The sequence below is a fragment of the Acanthochromis polyacanthus genome, chromosome 10 (assembly GCF_021347895.1).
Source record: "Acanthochromis polyacanthus isolate Apoly-LR-REF ecotype Palm Island chromosome 10, KAUST_Apoly_ChrSc, whole genome shotgun sequence".
Classification (NCBI taxonomy): Eukaryota; Metazoa; Chordata; class Actinopteri; family Pomacentridae; genus Acanthochromis; species Acanthochromis polyacanthus.
In genome coordinates this window covers 10296605-10310594 of record NC_067122.1, presented here as the reverse complement: position 1 = coordinate 10310594, position 13990 = coordinate 10296605, and the positions used below count along the sequence as shown (strand labels likewise).

The 13990-nt window shown below is 39.8% G+C and overlaps 1 protein-coding gene across 5 annotated transcripts in view; it reads right to left on the bottom strand.

Annotated features, from left to right (window-relative positions):
• Positions 1–13990, bottom strand: part of lingo2 (leucine rich repeat and Ig domain containing 2) — a 217405-nt gene that overhangs the window by 135500 nt on the left and 67915 nt on the right. For all 5 annotated transcript variants that reach the window (XM_051954613.1, XM_022190904.2, XM_051954614.1 and 2 more), the window contains one exon: positions 4514–4619. The gene's annotated coding sequence lies outside the window, so the exon portion shown is untranslated. The remainder of the gene's footprint in view (positions 1–4513; positions 4620–13990) is intronic.

The following is a 13990-nucleotide window of genomic DNA, read 5'->3' as shown; positions in this document are numbered from 1 at the left end:
AAGACATTGATAACATTTTTGGAAATTTAAAGCAGCAACTGTTAAATGAAAACTAAAAGCATGTCTTGGTGCCCCAATAGCTCAGCTGGCTGAGCGGGTGACCCATAAACTGGGGCAGAGGTCATGGGTTCGAATCCAGCCCATAGCCATTAAATGCATGTTATTCCTCGACTCTTCTATTCGTGTTTCCTGTCTCTCTCTCCATTGTCCCATGTAATAAAGGCAAAAATAAATAAATAAATGCACAGCTATTCCTGTTTCAAGATCTCGATGTCGAGTTAGTTTAGATCCTTGGAACAAAAGAATGTTGATATACATACACCCTCATTCTACACAATTAAATAGGCTAATTCCTCCTTCTGTCTTGTTGGAACATTAACCATATACATGTCTAGATGTCGAATCCATTAAATTCTTCTCTGATCATGCAATAAAGAAAGAATTACCTACGCAAACCAAAAATTCTTTAGTGTAGCATACATATAGTTTAAAGCATGATGGTTTATGGCTTCTGTCTGTACTTTAGTCTGCTATGTTTACATTCGGTTTGGCAAATTAATCCACTTCTATACCCTGTCCTGATTTTAATGTAAAAGGCACCATTAAAAATAATAATAATCACAATATAGCAGTGATGCAACGGATCGCTAAACTCACGGATCGGATCGGATCGGTCCTCGGATCAAGAGTCACGGATTGGATCATTTTTCGGATCAGCAAAAAAACAAAACAAAAACAAAAATAAATAAACATAAGTTTTGTCTGTTTATTATTAGATGTCACTTCAAATGTGTGGATGTGTTTCCACTGTCATATGGCTTTCTTATGCCACAGTGCCTACACACCGTCGCAGTTTTGTCCAGTAACCTCATTCCTCCGTCGTCATATTTGACAGGGAAACCAAAATGCTCCCATAGAGGGGATTTAAGTGTCACGGGGTGTGCAAGCTCCTCCTTTCCTCCGCTCGCATGTCTGCTCTCTTCCTTTTTCCGCTCGCCACAAGCTGCGTGTGGACGGAGCACAACTTCTTTTTTTTTTTTTCAGAAATCGATCCGCGGGTCACGTGTGTGCCGAACCGATGACGTCGATCCGAACAGATCACAGATCAATGATGATCCGTTGCACGACTACAAGGTAGATTTCCCAGGGCAGAATATGTATATAAATATACAAATCTTTTTGAAAGTATCAAATACGCAAGTACAAACTTACCTATAAAGTTCAGGTATTCCATATAGTAATACTGATTTACCTGTATGAAAGCAGTACTTTGAACCCAGTGTAATAGAAAAATGCATCTCACTTCTCACTACCTTTTTCTGTAATGGCTGTAATGATAGTAGGGAGGTCAGAGTGATTTCTGCGGGGTGCTGGTTTGGCAGTGGTAGCCTGCATCGACGTCTGGTTACTATTCTTTACAGTGATATGAGCAGCAGCCCTCTGCAACCTTATGGTAATCATTTTTACAGCCTTTGCTTAATTAAAATGTCACAGCCACTGTAACAATATACAGCAGAGTTCTCTGCAAATTAAAAAGGAATTAGGCTGGCAGATGTGGCCTTAATGGCTTAATCATGCCTTTACGTTCATTCCAGTAAAGTGTGGCCACAGATGAATATTGTTTTAACTCTCACATCCATGAGTAATGCCATAAAAACCACTTGATATGTAAATTTAGGGACAGCTGTGCAGGATATGTTAAAACATCAGCATCTGACAACAAGTCAGAAAATGGAACATATCCTAATGCAGGAGCTAGTCTGTGGGTAAACATAGCCATTAGGCTCAGTAAAATTACCAGGCACAGTGTTTAAGCACTCTGTTGGACTCCCTTTAACAGCTGCAACCATACTGTATGCAATTTTACTTGAATGCTTATGTAGAATAAATACAGAATTCCCAATATGCAAGACACCATAGCCACTCTGTATGATATTATGTTCTGCGTTAGTATGGCCTCTGCACATCCTCAACTCTGTAACTCTCCATATTTGATACAGTTTGCAGTGTGGCAGAATCATCACGGCTGGTAATCAAGACTGAAGAAATTATCCTCCTCTCTAGAAAACAATCTACATGTTGATACCTCCTTTAAATGCATCATCTCGTAATCTACTGAAGATACCGAGTAGAAAGAAATTCAATCAATGTGCAAATTTGTAGCTATTCATAACTCAAGAACACCAAATTGCAAAAAGTCTTCACTAGCCTAAATAATAAATGTCCGTTATTAGCAAAACTGACTTAAAAAAATCCAAAAATATGCTCATGCTGAACACTGAATCCACCATGCACATTATTATCTATTATTAGCCACTGGGTTTTGAAAGCAACAAGAAAGCACATTTAAATGGACAGCAGTGTTGTAATATTGTGAACTGAATGCAATTTTATCTAATTTTTTAAGTCATGAAAGTACAGAAATGGGAGCGTGACCATTTGTTTCATTGACAGTAACCTCATCACTTCAACAAAGGGAGGGGTAATTGCAGGTGAAATGAATGGCACTTGTAAATTATCTGTTTTTCATTGTATTAACAGCAGATACCATCCTAATTTTTCTTTCTTTGCTGCCGTCTAATTTCAACCTCATCTCACCCCGCCTTCCACTTATCTCTCCACCACTGTTGGGAATTGATCAAGATTTTGAACTGTAAACACATTTTTCTTCCTTGCCTCAGTTCTTAAATTCTGCATGAAATTTCCATGTACTACTCTTTCCTCTCCACCACTACAGCCTTAGCCCCTGAAAGTGTAATCCTGAGAATGAATGTAGAAAGACTAAATTAAGGGACCCAATTTGAAGCGGCACCACTTCACTGATAAGCTGTACCAGTGATCTGTGAGAGCACTCAGGGTCTGCTACATTATGACAATACAGAGGAATAAAGCAGATGAAAGAGAATAGTCTGGCAAGAGCAGAAATCAGATGGGCAGAGGGAGAGGAAAAAACAATCTAAAGTCTAATTGTGTTATGCCTCACGGCAGCAAGGGAGTACAGAGAGACACATTTTCTTTCCACACGTCGTTCAGCGCAGTCCCCTCCCCAACGTGATCACATTAATTTCCAACCAGCCATTTTTTCCACCCGCTACATCTTCCCTGGATGCATTTATTGAAAAAGTGACATGAAAGGCAAATGGTGAAAAAACTTAACCAAAGCCATTAGGTTTGACCAAAAACATGCAGCACTGGCATTTGGGGATGTGCATTTAAGCATGTTGGCTGGATGGGTTTGACACCCTCCAAGTAATTCTGTGTCATCTCTGCCCTTTGGGATGAAAATGTCATTTTGAAGCCTCTAAGCATTGAAAAGCAACATTGAGGCCAGTGATTCACTGATCTATTTTTTCCCATTGTCCTATTTGGTTTTTCAACAAAATATAATCAGTGAGAAAAGACATGCATTCAAAAGAGAAAGGCCTGTCCACGAAGCAGGACGTTTAACTATTTTCTATCTCGTTTCTCGTATTTAGCCTATAGAGACAAACTACTTAACACAAGCGTTTAAGAGGAGAATCCTGTTACTCTTGCTCAGGTAAGTCAAATTGTTGAAGTCATATAAAATAAATCAACTGTCATGATACCTTTCTGTTATGACTTGTATTGTTTCCTCTAATAGTCATAATCATGTCAAACTTCCATACAAGTTTTGCAATAGAGCATGCACACTGTAAAGCAAAATGTCACACATAAGCTTCGCTAGATGTAGTGGTCGTATAAACAAGAGTACATTAGGTTTTTACACTGTGGTTAGTAAGGCTATTTGAAATAGGAAAACGTATGTGCCCTATCTTTGTTTATGAATTCCAAAAATAGAAAAATCCCTGTGAGCAGCACCACCAAGACCTGTGCTTTCTTCCCTCCTACTTTCTGCAGTGCCTTTTCCAAAAATGAGGACATGGTGGTGCAGAGCCAGACTGTTAGGAACAATCTGACATGCATCATCTATTACTCCACAGTACTGGCCATAGTAATTCCACTGTTACTAATATCTAAATATAACTACACATGAGTTGTGATAAATTCTGAAAATCCAATTAAAAGTACAAGTTCAGGATAACAAACATGTTAACTATCTGCAATTTATTATAAACATGGAGTAATTGGGCTTTCACTGTCAGGGGACCTAAACACTGGAGCAGATGGCCCAGTGACATCCGGCTAGCAAGCTTGAAAATCCATTTTAAATACACTGCTACTTCAAATGTGGCCCTACATACACACATTAATTGTTGTCTGGCATGCTGTATACACATCTTTATCTTTCACATCACTTTCCAATTGCCGTTGCACAATTTATACTGCATAGAGATAAAGTTATATAGATTGCATGTGTGCTGGTGTCAGCATGCATGTATTTGATATGGATTTTTATCTAAATATTATTGGAAATAATCACTCAGTTTTTTTATTCAAAACTGACATGTAAATCCAAACCTGACTTAAGAACTGAAATAAGAAGGCAACAGCATCTACAATTGCAAGAAGATATGAATTCATCCTGACATACCTGCTGGGCTTCCCAATGTCAGATGTCCATACACTGGTATAGAAGCAAGGAAGTCCTTTAGAAAATCCCCAGTGTGACTCTATTCACAGGTCACTTACTCCAGGGTCTGAAAGAAAACAAAAGAAACACAAATCAGAGTAGACGTCGAGAGTGAGCTCACGACTTTAACCGACTCAGCCACCACAAATGCCCAACGATCCAGGATAAACATCCTTGAAGAAATGTCAGCCCAGCGTCCAAGGGAGAACATTAGACAAACCACACCAGGGCAGCAGGCAAGCGAAGACTTGTATGATATATGCACACTATCTCCCTCTCCGCCTGGTCAAACTTGATCATTTTTTCTGCCTAAACAGCTGCCAGAGAATGGCTCATTACACCATCATTTCAGTTAGAGAAGACAAGTGAGTAGCATTTGCAGGGCTCATGCCATTCAATTCTGTGGTGCAGGATTGGACAGTGAGCTTGCTTTACTGACTGGCACACAGTGTTAAATCCACATAAAAAATGGTTTTAAGGCAACTCGACAAAATACACTTGAAACCAGCTGACTTCTAAGACAAATTTTTTGGCCATTTTATTTTACAGAAACACAGTGTGAAAAACACTGCCTATTTTTTGTACTGCTCAGTTAATCTGCCAGAGTTTTCTGTGGTTGTATTTGGGACAGAGCAGCATCTTCAGTTTACCATCAAGCTGTCAAATTGGTAATTAATTATAAAAGAATGACATTATACTTAAAACTAAGGTTTACTTGTTCTTGTCTCTTCGTGTATCTTGTGATTTGTAAAACTGGATTTGCCAGCAAACTGTAGCATGCATAAACAAGTCAAGACAATTTATTTGATAATATATTGGTTAAATCATTAAGTAGAAATGAAAACATCTAATAATATCGAAAGCAAATAATGTTAAAGGCATAAAACACCAAATACCGATAAGAATATGAAATTCAGCCCATAATATACTGGTTGTAATGTATCTTAGTGTGAGGATACTCAACTGCCAGCAGCAACATTTGGCAGGCAGAGCCGCTGGCTATCACCTCATCAGTTTATTGATAGCATGTTCTGTCAGAATATATGACAGCAGCATTCACATTTGAAATGAAGTATTCACTGGATTTTGAAAGCTTACCGATAAAATCCATTCTTTTTACTGCTGGACTTCTGGTCTACGAGGCACCTCAAATCACATGAGTAGTAGTTCATCATGCACACCACAGTACTGAGTGTAACTGTGACTGATCATTTAAAATACAAATGCTTCCATGTTATCCTGCAGTGCTCCTCCACACAACAACTGGATCATAAAAGATTAAGAAACAGTGAAAGATAAAAAAAAAATAATAATTCAGGCCCTAAAAGTCTTAATGCCAGATGAAAATTCTGCACTATATCAAAGTTCAGTGGTTTTGGCTTGCTCAGTGGTTTCACTTGCTAAGTCACATCAGAGCTACTTAAATAGGCTTTATCTATGGTGGCTAAAAAATTAGCATAATCTCACATCTAATATAGCTCCACTGGACTGAAATTGTTTGATGCACACAACCAGACGTGTGAGCTGTGGTTGCTGACACCTAAGGAGCGCTCACCTCTTCCGCTGACTTACCAATGCTGCTATTTTCATCCCACCCACTGAACAGCCTAATCCACTGTTGGAGGATTTGTGTGCTGTAGTACAGAGTAATTGTGCTGCGGCAAAATGAGTGTGGCTTAATTGGAGCAAAGACTTAATGAGGGCCCCCTGAGGATTATCATCTGTGGCTTAGAAATGGCCCAGGTAGCGGAAGACACGGTCAAACGGATCAGCTCACGGCTTTCCAAATTAGAGTGACAGTACGGCACTGAAACTATGCCACTAGAATCTTTAAATTCACATTTTTTTTGGGGGGGGGGGGGGGGGTTGGAGAGGGGGGTTATTTCTTCTTAATTATTTATTAATTTGTAGGAGGGTCCTTGGAGAGAGGTGAACAAACGTGAAAATCTCCGTGAAGAACATAGCAGCAGGACCACCAGCATCCTACGGCAGAAGGAGGAAGGCAATGGAACATTACTTATTTATTTTTCTGCATTTGATGTTGGCACAGCATCCCTGTTTGTACTTAAACTGACTGTAAATTAAGATTTTTAACTACACTGTCTTTTCACTATTTATGTTACAGTTGGAACAGAAGCTGAACTGAAATTATTTTTGGAATAATATTTAATAGTAGCTTTCTACTTACAAAAAGGACCAAAATCACACAGATTGCACACCATTTTTTGAGTACAAATACTGTTAATGTCATTTCAGACAATTCGTCTGTCAATTATTTTCTTGGTAAACTGCTTGATGATGTGCCCTAAAATGATGGAAGAAGTGAAAAAAAATGTTCAACATAATTCCCTGCAGCCTAATAGAATGTCATCTAACTTCTCCCGCCGGTTTACCAACAGCGAAAAAGCAGAACATATCGATTCTCACGTCACATATGACAAGGAAATACACAAAGTTATCAACAACCAAGTGGCCGCAACCAGGGAATGTACATGTTAGCTTTAAAAGTGCCAATGAATCAATACTTGCCAATTATTTTTCTGTCCGTTATTCAATTCATTTATTTACTATTCTTGAGCTCCAGTCATGTCATTATTTGAAAATGTGGTCGTACATGGAGAAACACACATTTGTCTAACAAAGGAAATACTACCACCATGTTAGAGGTAAAGCCGACCCTTCACCAGCTCTCCAAACAGTTTATTTCTCCAAGGAGCCCGTCTCCACTTGACAGCCACAGATCAGATATGACTGACCAAGATAAATGGTTAGGCTCTAAAGTCAGATCAATTCAATCTAGCAACTGTCCTCGCCAGGAACAAAAGGCCACACTGTCAACAAGGCTCAACTCACTCCAGTGCTTATTCACTGTCTTTTTGTCCTTGTTATGTAAATACCAGAAGCTGTGAATATCCTGCTTTTTCAAAGTTAAGTTACTGTTAATTTTATTTGCTTTTTTGTTGTGTTGTTTGTTTTCCTCGGTAAAGCCCTGCAGGTTATCGGTTTCTTCGGTGCAATAAAACCCTTTCAAAAACTTGCTTGTTTCTTTAAGCCTATGCAGTGTATCACTGTTTCCCTGCTGAATTTATCACCCGACTTACATCTTCTAACATGCGTTATTTCACATTTCAGTTCGGTAGGTTTCAAGGTCTGAACTCAGCCAGTCTCAAGACAAGGCTTGAGTCATCATCTGCAACTGTGTTACTCAGCCCACACCCCAGGCAGTGCTTTCATTATGTAGGAAGACATGAAGGGCAAGTCAAAGTTTGTGCATTCAATTCAACCAGTGACACAAACGTGCAAAAGAAGGCTTTTAGGTCCGGCCATATTGATCCAAAGCTCAATTAAATTATATGCACCATAAGGAGCAATAAGGAGAAAGACCTCTAGTTGTGTGTCTGCATTGTATTCAAGTGTGTTTTATTGTGGCCTTCAATTTCCACTTTAGCAGTTGTTATAAATGTCTTGTGGGTACATGCATAGTGGATATAAAGCAGAGTACTGTGCCTTGAAATGTTACCACATTTAAAGTTTATCACATCAGACTCATGGCTACTTGTTATTACTTTTTGCAGATATGACACACTAACTGTACTCAGTTTGTATTTCTCAAATATATGCAGCACCCCTTCAGGACTCTCAGCATTTTTTAATTGGAATATGCATAATAATAAAGGAATATAAGGGTTCCTTTCTTGTAATGTCTGATTTACTGAGCAATTAAAGTGGCTTGGGGTAGTTAGAACTCCCAAGGTATGTTGTTGCGTCATATGTGAATCTGTCTGATATCTCAAATATTTAGATACATCTCTTTTTGTATTCACTGCTCTACAATCTAAAGTAACAATGCAACATAATAACTGTACATGCAATACAATCTAAATGATTAAAGCACTAAAGGGAGAACCCTTTAAAAATAAAGCATGATTTTTTTTTACTAACTTCAAAGTGCAGTAAGCAAAAAAAAAAAAAAACTTAAATCAATATCTGCTGTGGCCACCTTTTGCCTTGCAATTTTCAAGTATTTTGAAGTAAATGCTTCGGATCGATTTTGAAAATAATCAGATGCCCCCAATGGAGATATGTACACCAATCAGGCATAACATTATGACCACCTGCCTAATACTGTGCTGGTCCTCCTTTTGCTGTCAAAACAGCCCTGAACCATCGAGGCATGGACTCCACTAGACCCCTAAAGGTGTGCTGTGGTATCTGGCACCAAGATGGTAGCAGCAGATTCTTTAAGTCATGGAAGCTGCGACATGGGGCCTCCATGGATACTACTTGTTTGTTAAGCACATCCCACAGAAGCTTGAGTGGATTGAGATCTCTGCTGTCTGCCCCTCTGCTGTGGGTGTGCATCTCTCCACTTGTTGCATTTGCACTTCTAGAGATCAGTCCGGATACAGAGCAGCTGTGGGAGCCGCACACCTGCAGCTCATCCTCCAGCGACAATAAAGAGCGGTTCTGCACTGCACTGAGCGTCGGAGCCTATTGACTGACTGCCGCGCTTGGAGATCACGGTACGACACTGAAGACTCCAGAGCAGCTTGCCTTTCCACCCCAGATGATCCTACGGGCAGAGGACCTGGACTTGGCCAAGAAAGCCTCCCAGGAGAGGTCTTGGAAGCCGTCCCACAGACAGGTGAAGTGGGCTCCCGACAGCTCCAGCTCCCTGAGGAGGACTCAGCATCTCCTCTGGCCACCACTGCTGCACTCTCTGCTGGATGCCATGAGTGCCAGCATGAGCCTTGCCCGACTGCCACTCCCCTGGAGCCCAACTTCCACCTCTCTCACCTGTAGTGAGTTTTTTTTACCTCAGTCGGTTTGTTCTTTGTAAATAAATACCTGTTTAATTGTGATCTGCCTACCGTCTGCTCTGTATGCTCTCATTTTGGGTTCACCCCTCCCCCTGTACCGTGACACAAAGCATCACACTACCTCCACCATCTTGCCTTCTTCCCAAAGGGTATCCTGGTGCCATGTGTTCCTCAGGTAAGCGAGGCATCCGGCCATCCATGTGATGTGAAAGAAAATGTGATTCATCAGACCAGGCCACCTCCTTCCATTGGTCCGTGATCCAGTTCTGATGTTCACGTGCCCATTGTTGGCACTTTTGCTAGTGTATATGGGTCAGCATGGGCACCCTGACTGGTCTGTGCCTACACAGCTCCATACGCAACAAACTACGATGCACTGTGAATTCTGACACCTTGGATTAGATCGGACCGCACAGGTCAGCCTTCGCTCCACACGTGCATCAATGAGCCTTGGCTGTCCATGACCCTGTTGCCGGTTCACCACTGTTCCTGCCTTGAACTATTTTCAATAGATACTGACCACTGCAGATCGGGAACACCCCACAAGAGCTGCAGTTTTGGAGATGCTCTTACCCAGTCGTCTAGCCATCCTAATTTGGCCCTTGTCAAACTAGCTTAAATCCTTGTGCTTGCCCATTTTCCACATCAACTTTGCGGATAAAACCTTCACTTGCTGCCTGATATATCCAGCCAACTAACAGGTGCCATGATGAAGAGCTAATCAGTGTGATTCACTCCACTGTCAGCGGTCATAATATTATTCCTGATCAGTGAATAAAAGTCACAGGTATAGTTGACTATAATGACAACACTCAATTAGACAGGAAACCTCGGCTGTATATGCAGCCAGCTTTCAATCCGTATTGCCGGGATTGGCTTTTTGAAAAGCATTATCAACCTTCCCATCATCCTTTTCATCTGTCTTTCTTCAAAGAGAATAAAACAGAATACAAAAAAAGCTAATTCCGCTATCTTACTTTTTTCACACAAAGGAAACATGAATAAAAAAAACAGTATGAAAACACGGGGATTATTAGTTCAAAGGGTCATTACAATGTCAAAGAAATCACAGAAACCTTTGGGTAAAACATAAATCTTTTCAAGCAGATCTACACACGGAAACCATAAAATAAACTCATTAGCATAAAACCAAAAACAGAAACATGTCAGGAAAGTGTCAGTACTTTCAACATAAACAGATGGAGGAGAGCAGATGAAGGCGAATCCACATGCCACGGTACACTAAAAATAACAAAATATAGCCCAAATTAATTAATTAATTAACAGTGAGAAGTTAAAGAAACAAGGATGATGTATTTTATGCGGAAGGCTGCACAAGAGGCAGTACATATAGGAAAAAACATATCTTTAAAAAAATACAAGCTGGGATAGAAAAATAGTTGTACCTTTGTCCCCATGCTGAGAATTCAGTGGCCACCACAGTGTAATGCTGAGTGAGTGCTTCCCAAAACAAAGGTTTATTGCATCATTGCTTGTAGAACACAGCGCCTGAGTCAGACTCCGACAGTGTCTCAACCTTGGGACCTTGTTTTATGAGGTCAGTTTTGAACAATTTGCAGAGAAAAGACCAAAGTAGGATGCTGCCCTTTACTCTTTCAAGCCCACAACAAGGGCTACAGAATACAGCATCAATGTAAAACAGCTTGACCAACTGGAAAAAAAAAAAATGCAACACAAAAATCTGAAAAAGATCAAGCCCAACTGATTTTCTAGTTCTATGATGAAGATGAAATGTTTTAGAAAGAGATTCTTAATTCCTCCAAGTTGTGCGAGTGATCTTAAAATCTGAGGAAGATTAACTTAAATTCAAACGCTGCTATCTGGAAATACAATATACACAATGTATTCATGTACTGCACTGTGACACTTAACTAAATAAGGCTGGTGTTTTGTGAAAACAACTCTATTACTCTGTAAAGTTATGTCTCATACATACTCTTGTCTGCACAGGCATAAATGAAATGAGGGATAAGTGGTAGCTGATATTATATGCTGTCTTCTTGTGTTTCTTGCCAAATGTAAAACAGTCCAACTTATTATTGCAATATGTTTTGTCGTGTCTACTCAACATTCTGATCACTGTTTCGGACACACAGGTGTTGGTTCACAATGTCATTGAGAAAAAGCATGCAGGCCTGTTGAATTATTGATCACAAAAGATCTGTCATTTGAAATTTAAAGTAGCCAGTCTAGATTGGAATTCACAATGTCTGTTGGTGAAGCTGCGCAGGTGATTAAAACCAGAGATCTGCTTATTCCTCGAAACTTCTGTGATTTCTGTCAGTTATGTTGTTGCTGTGAGTAAATTAATTCATTAACTAATTAATGAAACCGACGAGCTGAACAAATGAGTATATACAAGCCTCTTAAGACACATGCAATGCAGTCACATAATGTATGGAATTAAATTATTACATTTGCATTGCGCCCATATGTGTCTCATTGTCATTTCGTAATGTTAACAATCCTAGTGTCTCCTGAACACAGACACTTTAAGTCTGTCTGAAAACTTTCTCTGTGTCTTTCTTTTTATCACAAGCAGACATGCAATGTTTTATGCAGTACATTTAGCTGAGAGAAGTGATTTAAGACTGCCGGCCTGAAGCCCTCACACCCTGCCACACACACACAGATGACGTGAGACTCCGGGAGCCCTGATGTGATAGCACATGCCACCAAATCCAGAGTTAATTGGACACTTCCTTCACAACAGGCCTGTGGTAAAGAGCGGCAAGCAAAAAACAAGCCGAAGACAAGATTCCAGGATGAACAAGAGGAAATAGCTCAGATAACGAAACCAGCAGCAGATGTGCTGTCCTCTGTGTTATATTGTGTCTAGAACAACAACTCTTCTTTGACTGCATAATCCTCGGCATTCTGCTTAACTGATTAGCCTTTCCGTGCTTAACAGCTGGTATCTTAGCCCAATTTGTCTGGCTTGGAAATGTTAAGCAGAATCATGTCTGCTGCATTTTTTGTGCCAAATGGACATTTGTGTGTAGAAAATGGTCAGCAGCCAGGTACTGAGAAGGGATTGCACATGATCAGAAAGGATTTCATGGAAGGAGATTGAGAGAAAAGACTTATGGAAATACAGCACTGTATTGTGCTGGATGTCTCAGTTTATGAGTCCACATGAGGTTGTTTAACTGCTGGAAGATGAGAGGATTTAGAAAGATATCCAGTTCACCAGAAAAACAGCTAATTCCTGCTGAAGTAAACAGGCCTGAAAGGCAAGTGAACAGTTGACTTACAATAAATTCAGTTCCTATTAAGCGATTATTTGTTAACACATTTTCTGTTGTTTCGCTGTTCTCAAACTGGCTTCCATTTCCTTTAAAGATGTCGACAGTAGGTTTATTAAATGCGACTACAGATGGAAATGAGCTTTTAGCGATATCTGGTACAATAAATGCATTGTGCATTGTTCCATTGTTGAATAAACAATAAATAAATGAAACTGACTCTTTTCGAATTCAGTGGTTGTAATTACACTAATATATCGGGTAAACATAGAAGAGCAGGGCAGGTCAATCAATATACCAGCTGTGTGTTTCCCAACAAACAAACAACTGGTACATTGTTGCTCTAAAGTGTTGCTCTCAGTGTCTGTCAAATGAAAAGCACCGTGTAGTCGGCAGAAGGCGGAATCACGTTTGTGTGGCTATTCTCCAAATTCATTGTACGATCATTGATCATTCCTTGGTTCTAAACTACGCCATCGAGTGAAACTATAATTACTCAGTGACGTCAGCACTGCTACACTACACATTCATATTCACAGTACTATACAGGTCTTACATCAACATTTGGAAAGTGGGAGCACAACAACAAACTGCTGCTCAAGGCTGCATCACCGGCTTACAGACAACTGAAGCAAAGTAATCAGCGTAGAGTTTCTGCTGGAAATAGAGGCAGAAAATGCTTAGTGTTCATCCAAAGGGCTCAGTTCCTCTACCAACTGCGTACTTCGGGGAGCATTGGACATTGTGAATTTGCTCTTTTGGTATGACAAAAACTACATAAAATATTCGCTTCATGGTTGAAAATGATGCATCTTCATAATGTGATCATTTAAAACAGTTACAAGAGCTAAATCCTTGGTACCTCTGATTTTCCATGCCATGCTCACATTTTTTTCAGCACACACTAGGAAAGCATAGCAACCACAGTACTGCAAACAATGACCAAATATGAGAGTCCTGGACTATTTTCACTACTTGTATTTTTCATATTTTCTTGCTTGTCATTTTAAACACACATGATCTTGGTTTTTTTATTTCCCCACAGTCTCAAAGTGAGACATAATTACCAGTTATATCAACAAATGTTTGCATTATCAAAACAATGCTTGAGTACTGCTGAATTTTAAAACCACTGCAATCAAAAGCAAATCCATTATTTTGTGTTTTTTTTGAGGGGGATGTCAGCCCTGTGTTAGAGACAGAAATATGTTGTAACTTCACAACCGCAATAGTCTGTCATGCACAAGAAAACTAAGTTCTGCTGTTCATTTTGTTACACGGAGGGCCAAAATTACAATGATGAGGAGTTCAGGAGGATTTAAGCAGGTTAAAAAATTAATTTAAAAAATGTC